The sequence below is a fragment of the Mobula hypostoma genome, chromosome 26 (assembly GCF_963921235.1).
Source record: "Mobula hypostoma chromosome 26, sMobHyp1.1, whole genome shotgun sequence".
Classification (NCBI taxonomy): domain Eukaryota; kingdom Metazoa; phylum Chordata; class Chondrichthyes; order Myliobatiformes; family Myliobatidae; genus Mobula; species Mobula hypostoma.
Genome location: NC_086122.1, coordinates 39,208,863 through 39,221,661, shown reverse-complemented (window position 1 = coordinate 39,221,661; position 12,799 = coordinate 39,208,863). Strand labels below are relative to the sequence as shown.

Below are 12,799 nucleotides of genomic sequence, written 5' to 3'. Positions count from 1 at the left end.
ACAAAATACTGGAGGAACTCAACAGGCCATGCAGCATCTATGGAAAAGAGTAAACAGTCGACGATTTGGGCCTAGACCCTTTTTCAGTCCTGAAGAAATTGAAAGGCTATGGAACATGAGCAGGGTATACATTGTACCAATAGTAATATCTACAACTGGTATCATCCCAAAGTCACTATAAAATAGCATTAAACAATTAGCCCTCCACAGCAATATGTACGTAAATCTCCAAAAAAGCCACAGTACTAGCAATCCTAGCAATTGACAAATGAGTGTGCTCATATTTCTGGTTTTACCAGCTTCAGCTGAGAAAAAAAATAAAAATACAATATTAATAATAGATAATTAAGCAATAAATATTGAGAACATGAGATGAAGAGGCTTTGAAAGCGGCTCCATAGATTGTAGACAAGTGAAGTTATCCCCTTCGGTTCAAGAGCCTGGTGCCTGCTGGTGTGAGCCCTGAGGCTTCTGTACCTTCTTCCTAATGGCAGCATCGAGAAGAGAGCAGGTCCCGGGTGGTGGGAGTCCCTGATAATGGAAGCTGCTTTCCTGCAACATCGCTCCATGCTAACCATCTATTCACAGTCCTCAGCAAATGCACAATCTGAGACGCTGTGAATATCAGCCCCCTTTGAAAGGAGTGTAAAGTAGCCCTGATGCTCCATTTATACATGAAGATCCTCACAGGAGTTCCCTTCTCACCAGAACACAAGTAGGATGCTGAGAAGTACAACCCCTGGAAGTTCCGTTGGCTCCTTTTCTGAAGTTCTTCCAAGTGACTTTGAAAGCCTGCATGGAGGAAAATCTTAGCCTCTGATCTGTTCAAATTATGTCACGGAACATGGGGCATGCCAGCAGGAATGTTTCTGTCTGTTTGTACTCTTAAAAGCTTTCATGACCGGTAGACACTGGAGGGATTAGAAAACGTAATGGACACAGACACTGTGAGTAGACTTGACGCAATTCAATTGGTTTCACTCAGTTGGAGTTAACTGTTTTTGTATAAGCTTAAAAGAGGAGCATTTTTGTTTTAATTGTTTGCGATCGATGACTCAGTCATTCAGATTGATAATAAAAGAGAACAGATTCCAAAACCTGGACTGGAGTAAAGCCAATGGAGCAACACACACAAAATACTGGAGGAACTCAGCAAGACAGGAAGCATCTATGGTGAGGAATGAATTGTTGACCTTTTGGTCCAAGACCCTTCATCGGGACTGGAAAGGAAGGGGGCAGAAGCCAGAATAAGAAGGTAGGAGAAAAGGTGGGGAGAAGTACAAGCTGGCAGGTGAGACCAGGTGAGGAGGAAGGTGGGTGGGTGAGAGAGGGGTGGATTTTGTTCCCTCCATAGATGCTTCCTGACTTGCTCAGTTTCTCCAGCATTTTCTGTGTGTTGCTCAAGGCTTCCAGCATCTGCATAATCTCCAGTGTTCGCGATGAAGACAATGGAGGATACCTTCTTATCTAAGAAGCAACCATTGCGCCATGCATCAATACTGTCTCAAAGGGGCATGGAGTTAAACGTTCCAAATTCCCAAATTTAATTGCGCTGATCAAAGAAAATAAAGGAGCACGTTAAGACATGGTCCTTCACCACTGGATTCCATTGCCAAGTTTTCATGTTTACCATGGCAGACTCCGGCTCAGTAGACTCATATGGGCATTCGTCCAAAGTCTCAAGTTCCTGTAGCACTTTGACATAAAGTCAACATAGTGACATATTTTGTTGCTTGGTTTCCCTGCTGTGTGTTTTTTGTATAAGCTCCTACTCTATCTGTGTAATAGTTATATATAAAATGCGTGATGAGAGAAATATAATAGCAAATCTTGGATGTTACCATGGGGAGATGATGAAGGAAATCATGGGGGATTTTGATGGAGATTATATTGAGGTGTGGGTATTCTCTCATGAAGCATCATTAGAGTACAGATTTTATGGAAGTTGTATGTCCTTATCATGTCATTTGATTGTCCTTGCATTGAGTAACAAACAAGATGAGTGTGGTATACGCTATAATTTTTGATTAATTAAAAAATTTAAAACAATTGCTCCATTTCTAAAAGTCAGCATAACCCAGTCCTCATAAACAAGATTACTACAAATTTTACAGTCCATGTAGGCAGCTTTACATGATTTATATGAGCAAAGATCAATTAAGTTGCAGCAGTGTCACAAGGAGCAATAATTCAGGCTGATTATCAGGAAGTTCTTCTTTACATTAAGATATGTGGATTAGAACCTAGAGAAGAGAACTTCTTTAAGAAGTAATTTGATAATGTAAAGGAAAACTTTGCAGGCAATGACCGAAGAGAAGCTGAATAGATACTGTAGCATTGTCAAAGAGGGCCAAATAACCTTCTCCTGTGCTGTGCATATATCATTGTGTTGAATGCGGTGTTGAAATGGGAGAAACAATGGATTATTTTTGGATATTTGAAATGTAGTGGTTTAAGTAGCATTCTCCTCTCTATCCCATTATGGTGGAGGAATAATTGCCTCATCAAATTAAAAACTGGTAACTAGAATATGTGAAGTGATTACGCTGCAAAAGAACTTCATCACCCTGACACTGGTGTCAAGACAACGACCTCTCCCTCAACCTCACAAAAACAAAGGAGCTGGTTGTGGACTACAGGAGGAATGAAGACCAGCTAACCCCTATAGACATCAATGGATCTGGGATTGAGAGTGTGAACAGCTTTAAGTTCCCTGGTATAAACATCACCGAAGATTTCACATGGTCTGTACATACTGGTTGTGTGGTGAAAAAGGCACAGCAGCGCCTCTTTCACCTCAGATGGTTGAAGAAGTTTGGTATGGCCCCCCCAAATTCTGAGAACTTTCTATAGGGGCATGACTGAGAGCATCCTGACTGGCTGCATCACAGCCTGATATGGGAACTGTACTTCCCTCAATCGCAGGACTCTGCAGAGAGTGGTGCAGACAGCCCAGCGCAACTGTAGATGTGAACTTCCCACGATTCAGGACATTTATAAAGACAGGTGTGTAAAAAGGTCCCAAAGAATCATTGGAGACCCGAGTCACCCCAACCACAAACTGTTCCAGCTGCTACCATCCGGGAAACGATACCGCAGCATAAAAGCCAGGACCAACAGGCTCCAGGACAGCTTCTTCCACCAGGACATCAGACTGACTAATTTATGCTGACGCAACTGTATTTCTATGTTATATTGTCTATCCTGTTGTACATAATATTTATTATAAATTACTACAATTGCACATTGCACATTTGAACGGAATGTAACCTAAAGATTTTTACTCCTCATGTATTTGAAGGATATAAGTAATAATAAAGTGAATTCAATCCAAGTCAATTCCTTACCTGTAAAACCATGGGCACAACATGTTATCAAAAGTGCTATGTAGATGCAAATTCTTCTGTGAACCCAATCCTCTTGATAGTTGTACCACCAAAGGCTTTTATCTTTCAGCAGATTGTTCTCCATCTGCTTCAGACTCCAGCATCTGCAGTCTCAAAGTTCAAAGTGTAAATTTCAAATTTCAAAGTAAAATTTATTTGTCAGAGTACACGCACGTCACCACATACAACCCTGAGATTCTTTTTCTGTGGGCATACTTAGCAAATCTATAGAACAATAACTGTAAACGGGATCCGTAAATAGTAAACAAGCTATGCAAATGTAAATAATAAATAAACAGCAATAAAAAATGAACATGAAATAACAAGATAAAAGAGTCCTTAAATGAGTGTAGTTATCCCCTTTTGTTCAGGAGCTTAATGGTAAGGGGTAATAACTGTTCTTGAAACTGGTGGTGCGGGATCTGAGACTCTTGTACCTTCTACCTGATGGTAGTAGTGAGAAAAGAGGCATGGCCTGAGTGGTGAGGATCTTTGATGATGGATAACACTTTTCTACACCAATGTTACATGCAGATGTGCTTAATGGTTGGGTAGGTTTTGCCTATGATGTACTGGGCCAAATCCACTACCATTTGTAGGATTTTCTGCTCAAAAGCATTGGTGTTCCAATACTAGGCTGCAATGCAGCCGGTCACCACACTTTCCACCTCACATCTCTAACAGTTTTTATCTGCTCCGGCAATTAACATCAATCTACTGACATTGTTCTCAGCAGATGATAACACAGTAATTATTTCCATTTGCACAAATAGTCCACAGCAAAGTATGCAACAAGACCTGAATAACCTTCGAGCCTTCCCTGCTCACTGGCAAGCACATTCATACCAATAGAAGTTGCAGACAATAGCTATTGACAACATTTCATTGGATCAAAGAAAGGTGCAGAAAAGGGAAACAGATCCATTTACCCACCAAGTCTGTGCCCATCAGCAAAAATGCCCATTTTGACACTTAGCCAACCCTAGACAATTTATTCTCAGAGTTCAAGTAAATTTATTGTCAAAGTACATATATGTCACCATATGCTACCCTGAGATTAATTTCCTTGTGGGCATACTCAATAAATCTAAGAATAATAACCATAACAGAATCAATTAAAGACAGCCCAACTTGTGTGTTCAACCAGAGTACAGAAGACTACAAACCGTGAAAATACAAAAAGAAAGAAATAATAATAATAAATAAATAGGCAATAAATATCCAGAACATGAAATGAAAAGTCCTTGAAAGTGAATGCATTGGCTGTGCGAACATTTCAAAGTTGGGGCATGTGAAGCACTGAAGTTATCCCTTTGGTTCAAGAGTCTGACGGTTGAGAGATAGGAACTGTTCCTGAACTTGGTGGTTTGAATCCTGATGCTCCAAGCAGGAAGGTTTGCTAATGCTGCATGGTGGTGTTTAAACTAGAATTCGCAGGGAAACGGGAACCCAAATGCCAGAGCAGTTAATGGAGATGTTGTAGAGGTAGATGTTGGTAAGACCTCAGGCAAAATTACGAATCAAAAGGTTGAGCGTGGTGTGACTAGTGTCCAGAGCTGCATATATTTCATTGCAAGAAGTATCATAGGAAAGGCAGATGAAGATGAGGTAGCTGGTTTAAAAACAGACGCAATGTGCAGAGAGGAGAGGCTGTTGATAAGGCAAAATTGCAGTCAACAGGATAAGTTGCAAAGTAAAAAGCAGACAAAATCATAAAAGGTGGATACAAGTCTGAAGATGTTTTATTTGAATGTGCACAGTATACATAATAAGGTAGATGAACTTGTAGCACAGTTGCAGATTGGCAGGTATGATGTTGTAGGCATCACTGAATCATGGCTGAACAAAGATTATAGCTGGGAGCTTAATGACCAAGGATACACATTGTATCGAAAGGACAGACAGGAAGGCAGACGAGGTGGCATTGCTCTGTTGGTAAAAAATGAAATCACGTCATTAGAAAGAGGTAACATAAGGTCATAAGGTGTTGAATCATTGTGGATAGAGCTAATGAACTTCAAGGATAAGAAGAACCCAATGGAAATTGTATACAGACCCCCAAACAGTAGTAAGGATGTGGTCTACAAATTACAATGAGAGATGGAAAATGCATGCCAAAAGGTCAATGTTACAATAATCATGGGGGGACATCAATTTGTAGGTAGATTAGGAAAATCAGGTTGGTGCTGGATTCTAAGAGGGGGATTTCTAGAATGTCTATGAGATGGCTTTTTAGAACAGCTCGTGGTTAAACCTACTAGGGGATTAGCTACACACACAAAATGCTGGAGGAAATCAGCAGGCCAGGCAGCATCTAGGAAAAGAGTACAGTTGACATTTCAGAAATATCGACTGTTTACTTTTTTTCCATAGATGCTGCTTGGCCTGCTGAGTTCCTCCGGCACTTTGTGTATGTAGCTTAGATTTCCAGTATCTGCAGATTTTCTTTTGTTTGTCTAGGGGTTTGGCTATTGTGGATTGGGTGTTATGCAATGATTAGAGAACTTAAGGTAAAAGAAGCTTGAGGGACAATGATCATAATATGATTGAATTTACCCTGAAATCTGAGAAGGAGAAGCTAAAGTCAGATGTATCCGTATTGCAGTGGAGTAAAGGGAATTACTAAGACATGGGACAGAAGCTGGCAAGAATTGATTGGAAAAGAACACTGGCAGGGATGATGGCCAGGCAGCAATGGCTGGAATTTCTGGAAGCAATTCGGAAGGCACAGGATATATACATCCCAAGGGGGAAGAAATATTCTAAGGGAAAGTTGACACAACTGTGGCTAACGAGAGAAGTCAAAACTAACATAAATGCCATAAAATAGAGCAAAAATTAGTGGGAAGTTAAAGGATTGGGGAGCTTTTAAAAACCAACAGAAGTTAATTAAAAATTCATTAAGAAAGTAAATATGGAATACAAAAATAAGCTGGCTAATAATATTAAAGAGCACACAAAAATTTCTTCAGATACATAAAGTGTAAAAGAGAGGCCAGAGTGGATATCAGATCAAAAACAATGCTGGAGAGTTAGTGACGGGGGACAAGGAAATGGCGAATGAATTGAATAAGCATTTGGCAACAATCCAACAATCTTCAGTAGTAGTATGGTGGAAGTTCCAGCTGTCAGGGGTCATGAAGTGTGTCAAGCTACCATTACTAGAATGAAGGTTCGTGGGATGCTGAAAGGTCTAAAGGTAGATAAGTCACCTGGACCAGATGGTGTACACCTTAGAGTTCTGAAAGAGGTGGCTGAAGAAATTGTGGAGGCTTTAGCAATGATCTTTTAAGAATTATTAGATTCTGGAATGGTTCTGGAAGATTAGAAAATTGCAAATGTCACTCCACTCTTCAAGAAGGGAGAGAAGCAGAAGAAAGGAAACTATAGGCCAGTTAGTCAGACGTCAGTGTGAAGATGTTGGAGTTGAGTATAAAGGATGAGGTCACAGGATACTTGGAGACACATGATAAAAGAGGCCCCAGCATGGTTTCCCCAAAGGAAAATCTAGCCTGAAAAATCTGTTAGAATTCTTTGAGGAAATAAAAAGCAGAATAGACAAAGGAGAATTGTTTGATGTTGTATAGTTAGATATTCAGAAGGCCTTTGACAAGGTGGCACACATGAGGCAGCTTAACAAGCTACGAGCCCATGGTATTACAGGAAAGATTCTAGCATGGATAAAGCAGTGACTGAATGGCAGCAGGCAAAGGGTGGAATAATGGGAGATTTTTCTGACTGGTTACTGTTGACTAGTGTTCCACAAGGTTCTGTGTTGGGAATAATTCTTTTTATGTTATGTGTCAATGATTTGATATGAAGATAGGTGCAGAGACAGGTAGCTTTCAGGAAGCAGAAAGGCTACAGAAGGACTTAGAAAGATTAGGAGAATGGGCAAAGAAGCGGTAGATGGAATACAGTGTTTAGAAGCGTACGGTCATGCACTTTGATAGAAGAAATGAAAGGGTTGATTGTTTTCTAAGTGGAGAGAAAATACAAAAAACTAAGGTGCAAAAGGACTTGGGCGTCCTTGGGCAGGGTTCTCTGAAGGTTAATTCGCAGTTTGAGTCTGTGGTGAGGAAGGCAACTGCAATGTTCACACTTATTTCAAGGGCATGAGAATATAAATGCAAGGATGTAATGTTGAGACTTTATGAAGTAACGGAGAGGCTACTCTTGAAGTATAGTGAACAATTTTGGGCCCCTTATCTTAGAAAGGATGCGTTGAAACTGAAGAGGATTCAAACGAGGGAAAAGGATAGAAAGTTTGCCAATCACCTGTCCAGCTCTTGGCTCCATCCCTCCCCCTCCTGTCTTCTCCTATCATTTCAGATCTCCCCCTCCCCCTCCCACTTTCAAATCTCTTACTAGCTCTTCCTTCAGTTAGTCCTGACGAAGGGTCTCTGCCCGAAACGTCGACCGTACTACTTCCTAGAGATGCTGCCTGGCCTGCTGCGTTCACCAGCAACCTTGATGTGTGTTGCTACACACACACGCACACACACACACATACACATATACACACACACAGACACACATACATACACACTCACACAGACACGCACACACACACACATTCTATTACCCATCTACACAGTAATAGCAATTTATAGTAGCCAATGACCCTGTGATCCTGGGATGTAAGATGCGGAATAAAATCAGAACATCTGGAGGAAACTTACCCAGGAAAAATGTGCAAACATCTGGCAGACAGCACAGGAGACTAGGATTGGAATTTAGTTGCTGGAACTGTGCGGTAGTGGCTCTAACAGCTAAAACACAGCACAGTCCAGTGAGGCACAGTTCCCTTTCAAAATTCACTGAGCCATCCAGCCACCAAGAATCTGGAGGTCCCCACTGACCAGAAATTTTAACAGTCATCACAGATGGTTTCTAAGGATGAATCCATCTTTTATTTCCTTATTCTCCTTCTCAGCCAACATGGCATTTGTTTCCACATAGTCATTTTTGACACCTGGAATCCTCAGATATAGCTCTCTCGAATGCTCCTCTGACTGCTGATTTACTTCAATGTGTCAGAACTTTGAACACTGTGACAACCTCCCTGGCATCTCTATGAAACTGAGCCAGGCTGCCCACAGTCTCAATGTCCTGTTTGGTGAGTTGTTTGGACTTCGTATCTGATTATCTGTTTTCATTCCTGGAATCTTGTTTGGCTCTAGCCTCTTCTCAGTTCATCTGCTGCTAAAATATGCTCCTCTAGCATCGTTATCCATGGAGATGATTAACCTTTGTGTTCACCCTCCCTCATACTGTTCCCCGAGTTACCAACCAAATCTCTCATCCATTGTACCCAGTGCTTGCAGAAGTCCATAGGGTTCCACTTCACAGCACCATGGTAGTGTGGTGGTTAGCAGGATGCCATTACAGCGCAGGGTGTTGGAGTTCAATGCCAGGGTTATCTGTTAGAAGTTTGCATGTCCTTCCTGTCAGTGAGTGGGTTTACCCTGGGTTCTCTGGTTTCTTCCCACAGTGCAAAGACAAGCTGGTTGGTAGGTTAATTGATCATTGTAAATTGTCCTGTGATTAGGTGTGTGCTGGGCGGTGTGGCTCTTTGGGCCTTAAGGGACTGTTCTGCTATGTATCTCTAAATAAAATAAAATTAAATTTAAAAATACCAGAAGATATACCAGAATAAATTCTCATCACAGTCTTTGCAATCCTTCTCACCTCTTCTAAGTCCATCTAATCTTCTGCCTTCTTTAATCGAAACAGCCACACTCCCCACCAACATATCTGCACGCCTCCATTTCTGACCACAGAACAGTTTCCAGTTGTTCAGTCCCTGGTGGTGGTCTCTTCTTAAACAAAGGTCTAAACCTTGGAATTCCTTCCCAAATCTCTCTGTGTCTCTTCCCCTTCCTTCCTTTTGGACTATCCTTGAAACCCACCTCTATAACTAAGATTTGGATTGTCTGAACTAAAGCATAGTCTTCTGGCTCAGTCTCAGTTTTTGGTTCCATAAAACTCCTGTCAAGTGCTGTTGGATGTTTTTGGAACAATAAAGGTAGCCATTGTGGTTATATTTGTGGGATTGGTACTGATTTATGATACCTGCTGTTTAAAATCAAGAGCATGTCAAAGAATTGGTATTCGGTGGTGACTCATTGATTGCACAAATATTTCCAACATCTATTGGGTACTGGTCAGGACAGTGATGTACTAACCTTTAATTGTCTGCACCAGTTTCAACAACACTCTAGTTTAATCAGTACCTCATTCAACACTTTAAACATTCTCTTCTTCAACCCTTTGTTGTTAGATCCCATGCTCTGAGATTTCACACTCAAGCTTTTCCTAATCCCATGACATCCACATTTAAGGGGGCAAGGGCAAGTGCATGGAAACACCACAGTCTCCAACTTCCTTTCCATGTCACTTCTACATCCAAACAACAGGAATTCTGCAGATGCTGGAAATTCAAGCAACACACATCAAAGTTGCTGGTGAACGCAGCAGGCCAGGCAGCATCTGTAGGAAGAGGTGCAGTCGACGTTTCAGGCCGAGACCCTTCGTCAGGACTAACTGAAGGAAGACTCTGAAACGTCAACTGCACCTCTTCCTACAGATGCTGCCTGGCCTGCTGCGTTCACCAGCAACTTTGATGTGTGTTGCTTCTACATCCACTTACCTTTCACCAGCTCCTGCCTCACTCCTTCCAACACTTCCTTTTACTGTCTACCTCCTGTTTACATTTCCAGTTCTGATGTCCGATCTCAACTCAAAATGCTGCCTCGCTCTTCGTCTTCATGGATGCTGCATGAAACCCTAACTATCTCCAGCAGCTTTTCTTTTGCTTTCTGCATTTTTTTTTCATGTTTGGTTATCCTAACAGTGTTCTGGGTCCACCCTCAACACGAGGTTATAACAGTTCATGACAGTCTTCTCAGGGACAATTAACAGAGGATTTAAATTCTAACATTGCCAATGATGTACACACGCAATAAATAAAAAATTGGAACTTGCCTCTTTGCTATTTATAGCTATTTATTTTAGATGTAAGGTCCAATTTCATGCCCAGGAATAGGAAAACCTACAGAAAGTGGTGGATACATCCCAATCCATCACAGGCAAAACCCTCCCCGCCTTTGAGTACCTCTATATGGACCTCTGCCCAGGAAAGCAGCAAACATCATCGAAGACCCCCACCATCCAGGCCATATGCTCTTATCGTTGCTGCCATAAGGGAGGAGGCACTGGAGCCTTGGGTCCCTCTGGCTCTTGAACCAACATGAATAACTTCACTCAGCTCAGTGGTGAACTGATTCATCAATGCACAGACTCATTTCCAAGGGTCCTACCACTCATATTCTCAATATGATTTATTTTATTTACTTACTTATTTTTATTTGCAGAGTTTATTTTCTTCTGCACATTGGCGGTTTGTCAGTCTTTGCTTATATATATTCATAAGTTCCATTGTACTTCTTTATCTCCTTGTAAATGCCTGCAAGAAAATGAATCTCATTGTTGTATATGGTAACGTATGCATTCTTTGTTAATGACTTGACTTTGACGAATGACTTGTGGCTTGTGGACACTGTGTGCAGGGCCCTACCTCCCTTATACTTTAGCGAACGAGTCTATAATGATCTGGAGTTAATACTTTATACATGTGCAAACATATGCTTTATTTATATGTTGCACCTTGCTTACTGAGTTTGGGGTAACACCAATTCTGGAGTGCAGGATTCTGGAGTGCAGGCACTATAGTCTGAATAGTTTCTGTTTGTCCTCTAAATTGGCTGCATTTCAGCAATAAATTCTGAGCAGAGGTTAGCACCCCATCAGTCTCTCTAACTATTGATTCTCTCCACACTGATGCACAAAGGCTTCAGTGTGCCCTCTGTTATGGGTCCAGTTTATTCCAATGGAACTTTCAACTCCACAATCTCTTCCACCAAGAAGGACGTGGGCAGCAGGTACCATGTGAACATCTATAGGTCCCCATGCAAATTGCACATGAAATTGACTTGGAAATCCATTGCATTCATTGTTACTGCTCTGAATCCGAGAATGTTCTATCCAACAACAATTGTGGAAGTACCCTACTCTGAAAACCTGCAGTGGTTTGAGGTGGCTCAACATCAAAGACAATCAGAGAGGGGCAGTAATAAAAAGAAAGCCAATTTAAAAAAATCTAATTTCTGTATTAGGACAGTACATTAACTTGAAAACAATCTTAGAAGTACTACAAATATACCTTAACTTGAAAACACTTAGAAGATCTACAAGGGACTTGACAACTCCACGCAATTGCAAATTTCATGTTTTTGACGTACAGACTTTTATTGCCTCTCTTAACAGTTCATGTTCTAAATTATTTCTGTTAAACAAAAAATTGATTTCAGGCCCACGTACTTCTTCAGCAACCCCCCTGCACCTGGTCACAACTTCCGCATGGGCGGAGGGATACAGAGGCGGAGAAAATGTGGAGTGGAGAGCATGTTGGGGGTTGTAGTTCGGGGTCCTTTCCCCTTTGCGCAGGTGCGGCGATTTGGAACTACAGTTCCCGTGAGTCATGGGTCGGTTTCCGCTTTCCCAGTCGAGGTGAGGCAGCGGGCGCTGGGGTTCAGCCCGATACCCCGCAGCCAGGCCGAGTACTCGTAACAGCTGGAGTCGCTGCGCCGCTCACGGCCCAGGTACTTGGAGGCTGTGGTCAGAGATTGGGCACCAGAGATCAGCCGGGGTGGCAACAGCAGTGCCAGGTAAGGGCGAAAGGAGCGGGAAGAGAGGAGATTGGGTCAGAGAGGGAAGAGGGAACCAGCCATCGGACACAGGGAGCAGGTGAGGGAGGGAAGGGTGAGGATCCAGAGGCTGAGGGGAGTGCAGGGAATGGACCGGGAAGGGGAGAGGAGACAGTGGACAGTGGCCGAGGGGAGTGCAGAGAGCGAAGGAGGGAAGAAGCTGGTGAAAGAGAGGTGGATAAAGTGTGGAGAGGAAAGTGAAGTGTGAGAAGCAGTCGGGGAGTGGACAGTGGGTCGGGGGGAGGAGGAATTGAGGGAAGTAGTGAAAGATGGAGGGTGAAGAGATGATTATAGAATGGGGAGCAAATGATCACTGGGATAGAGGAGCAGAGATTCTCTGTGGATTAAGGGGAAAAGTGAAAAGGGGTTAGAGGCTGGTGGAAGAGTGGAAATAAGTGAGGGAGGTAGATTGGAGTGGATACCAGTGGAAGAGCTAGCTATTAGAGGAAGGAGACTGGGAATCTGAGTTGAGATAGCCGGTAGTTTGAGGCTAATGAGAGTTTAGGGAACCGGGAGCTATGGAAATGTAAGTTGTCAGAGGAGAGTGAACATCTGGGGAATTACTTTAAACATGGATTGGAAATCTGGGAGGCAGTGGGATCACAGGAGTGATGTGAGGGGAGTTGGGTGGGGGAGACCAAGGTC

General features: G+C 42.3%; 1 protein-coding gene and 1 long non-coding RNA gene across 9 annotated transcripts in view; one reads left to right on the top strand and one right to left on the bottom strand.

Moving 5' to 3' along the window:
• Positions 1-3,353: 3,353 nt before the first annotated feature.
• LOC134338081 (uncharacterized) lies at positions 3,354-11,795 on the bottom strand. Of its 2 annotated transcripts, none has more exons than XR_010016133.1 (3): positions 11,611-11,795; positions 10,747-10,854; positions 3,354-3,497 (listed from the first exon to the last, which is right to left on the bottom strand). It is a non-coding gene; the product is annotated as an uncharacterized LOC134338081 (long non-coding RNA). The 2 variants fall into 2 exon arrangements; XR_010016132.1 differs by lacking the exon at positions 3,354-3,497 and adding an exon at positions 5,125-5,315.
• A 149-nt stretch (positions 11,796-11,944) lies between these two features.
• phactr4b (phosphatase and actin regulator 4b) overlaps positions 11,945-12,799 on the top strand; it is a 192,561-nt gene continuing 191,706 nt past the window's right edge. For 5 of the 7 annotated variants that reach the window (XM_063033795.1, XM_063033790.1, XM_063033794.1 and 2 more), the window contains exon 1: positions 11,945-12,115. The gene's annotated coding sequence lies outside the window, so the exon portion shown is untranslated. The remainder of the gene's footprint in view (positions 12,116-12,799) is intronic. The other 2 variants (XM_063033792.1, XM_063033791.1) reach the window with 2 other exon arrangements.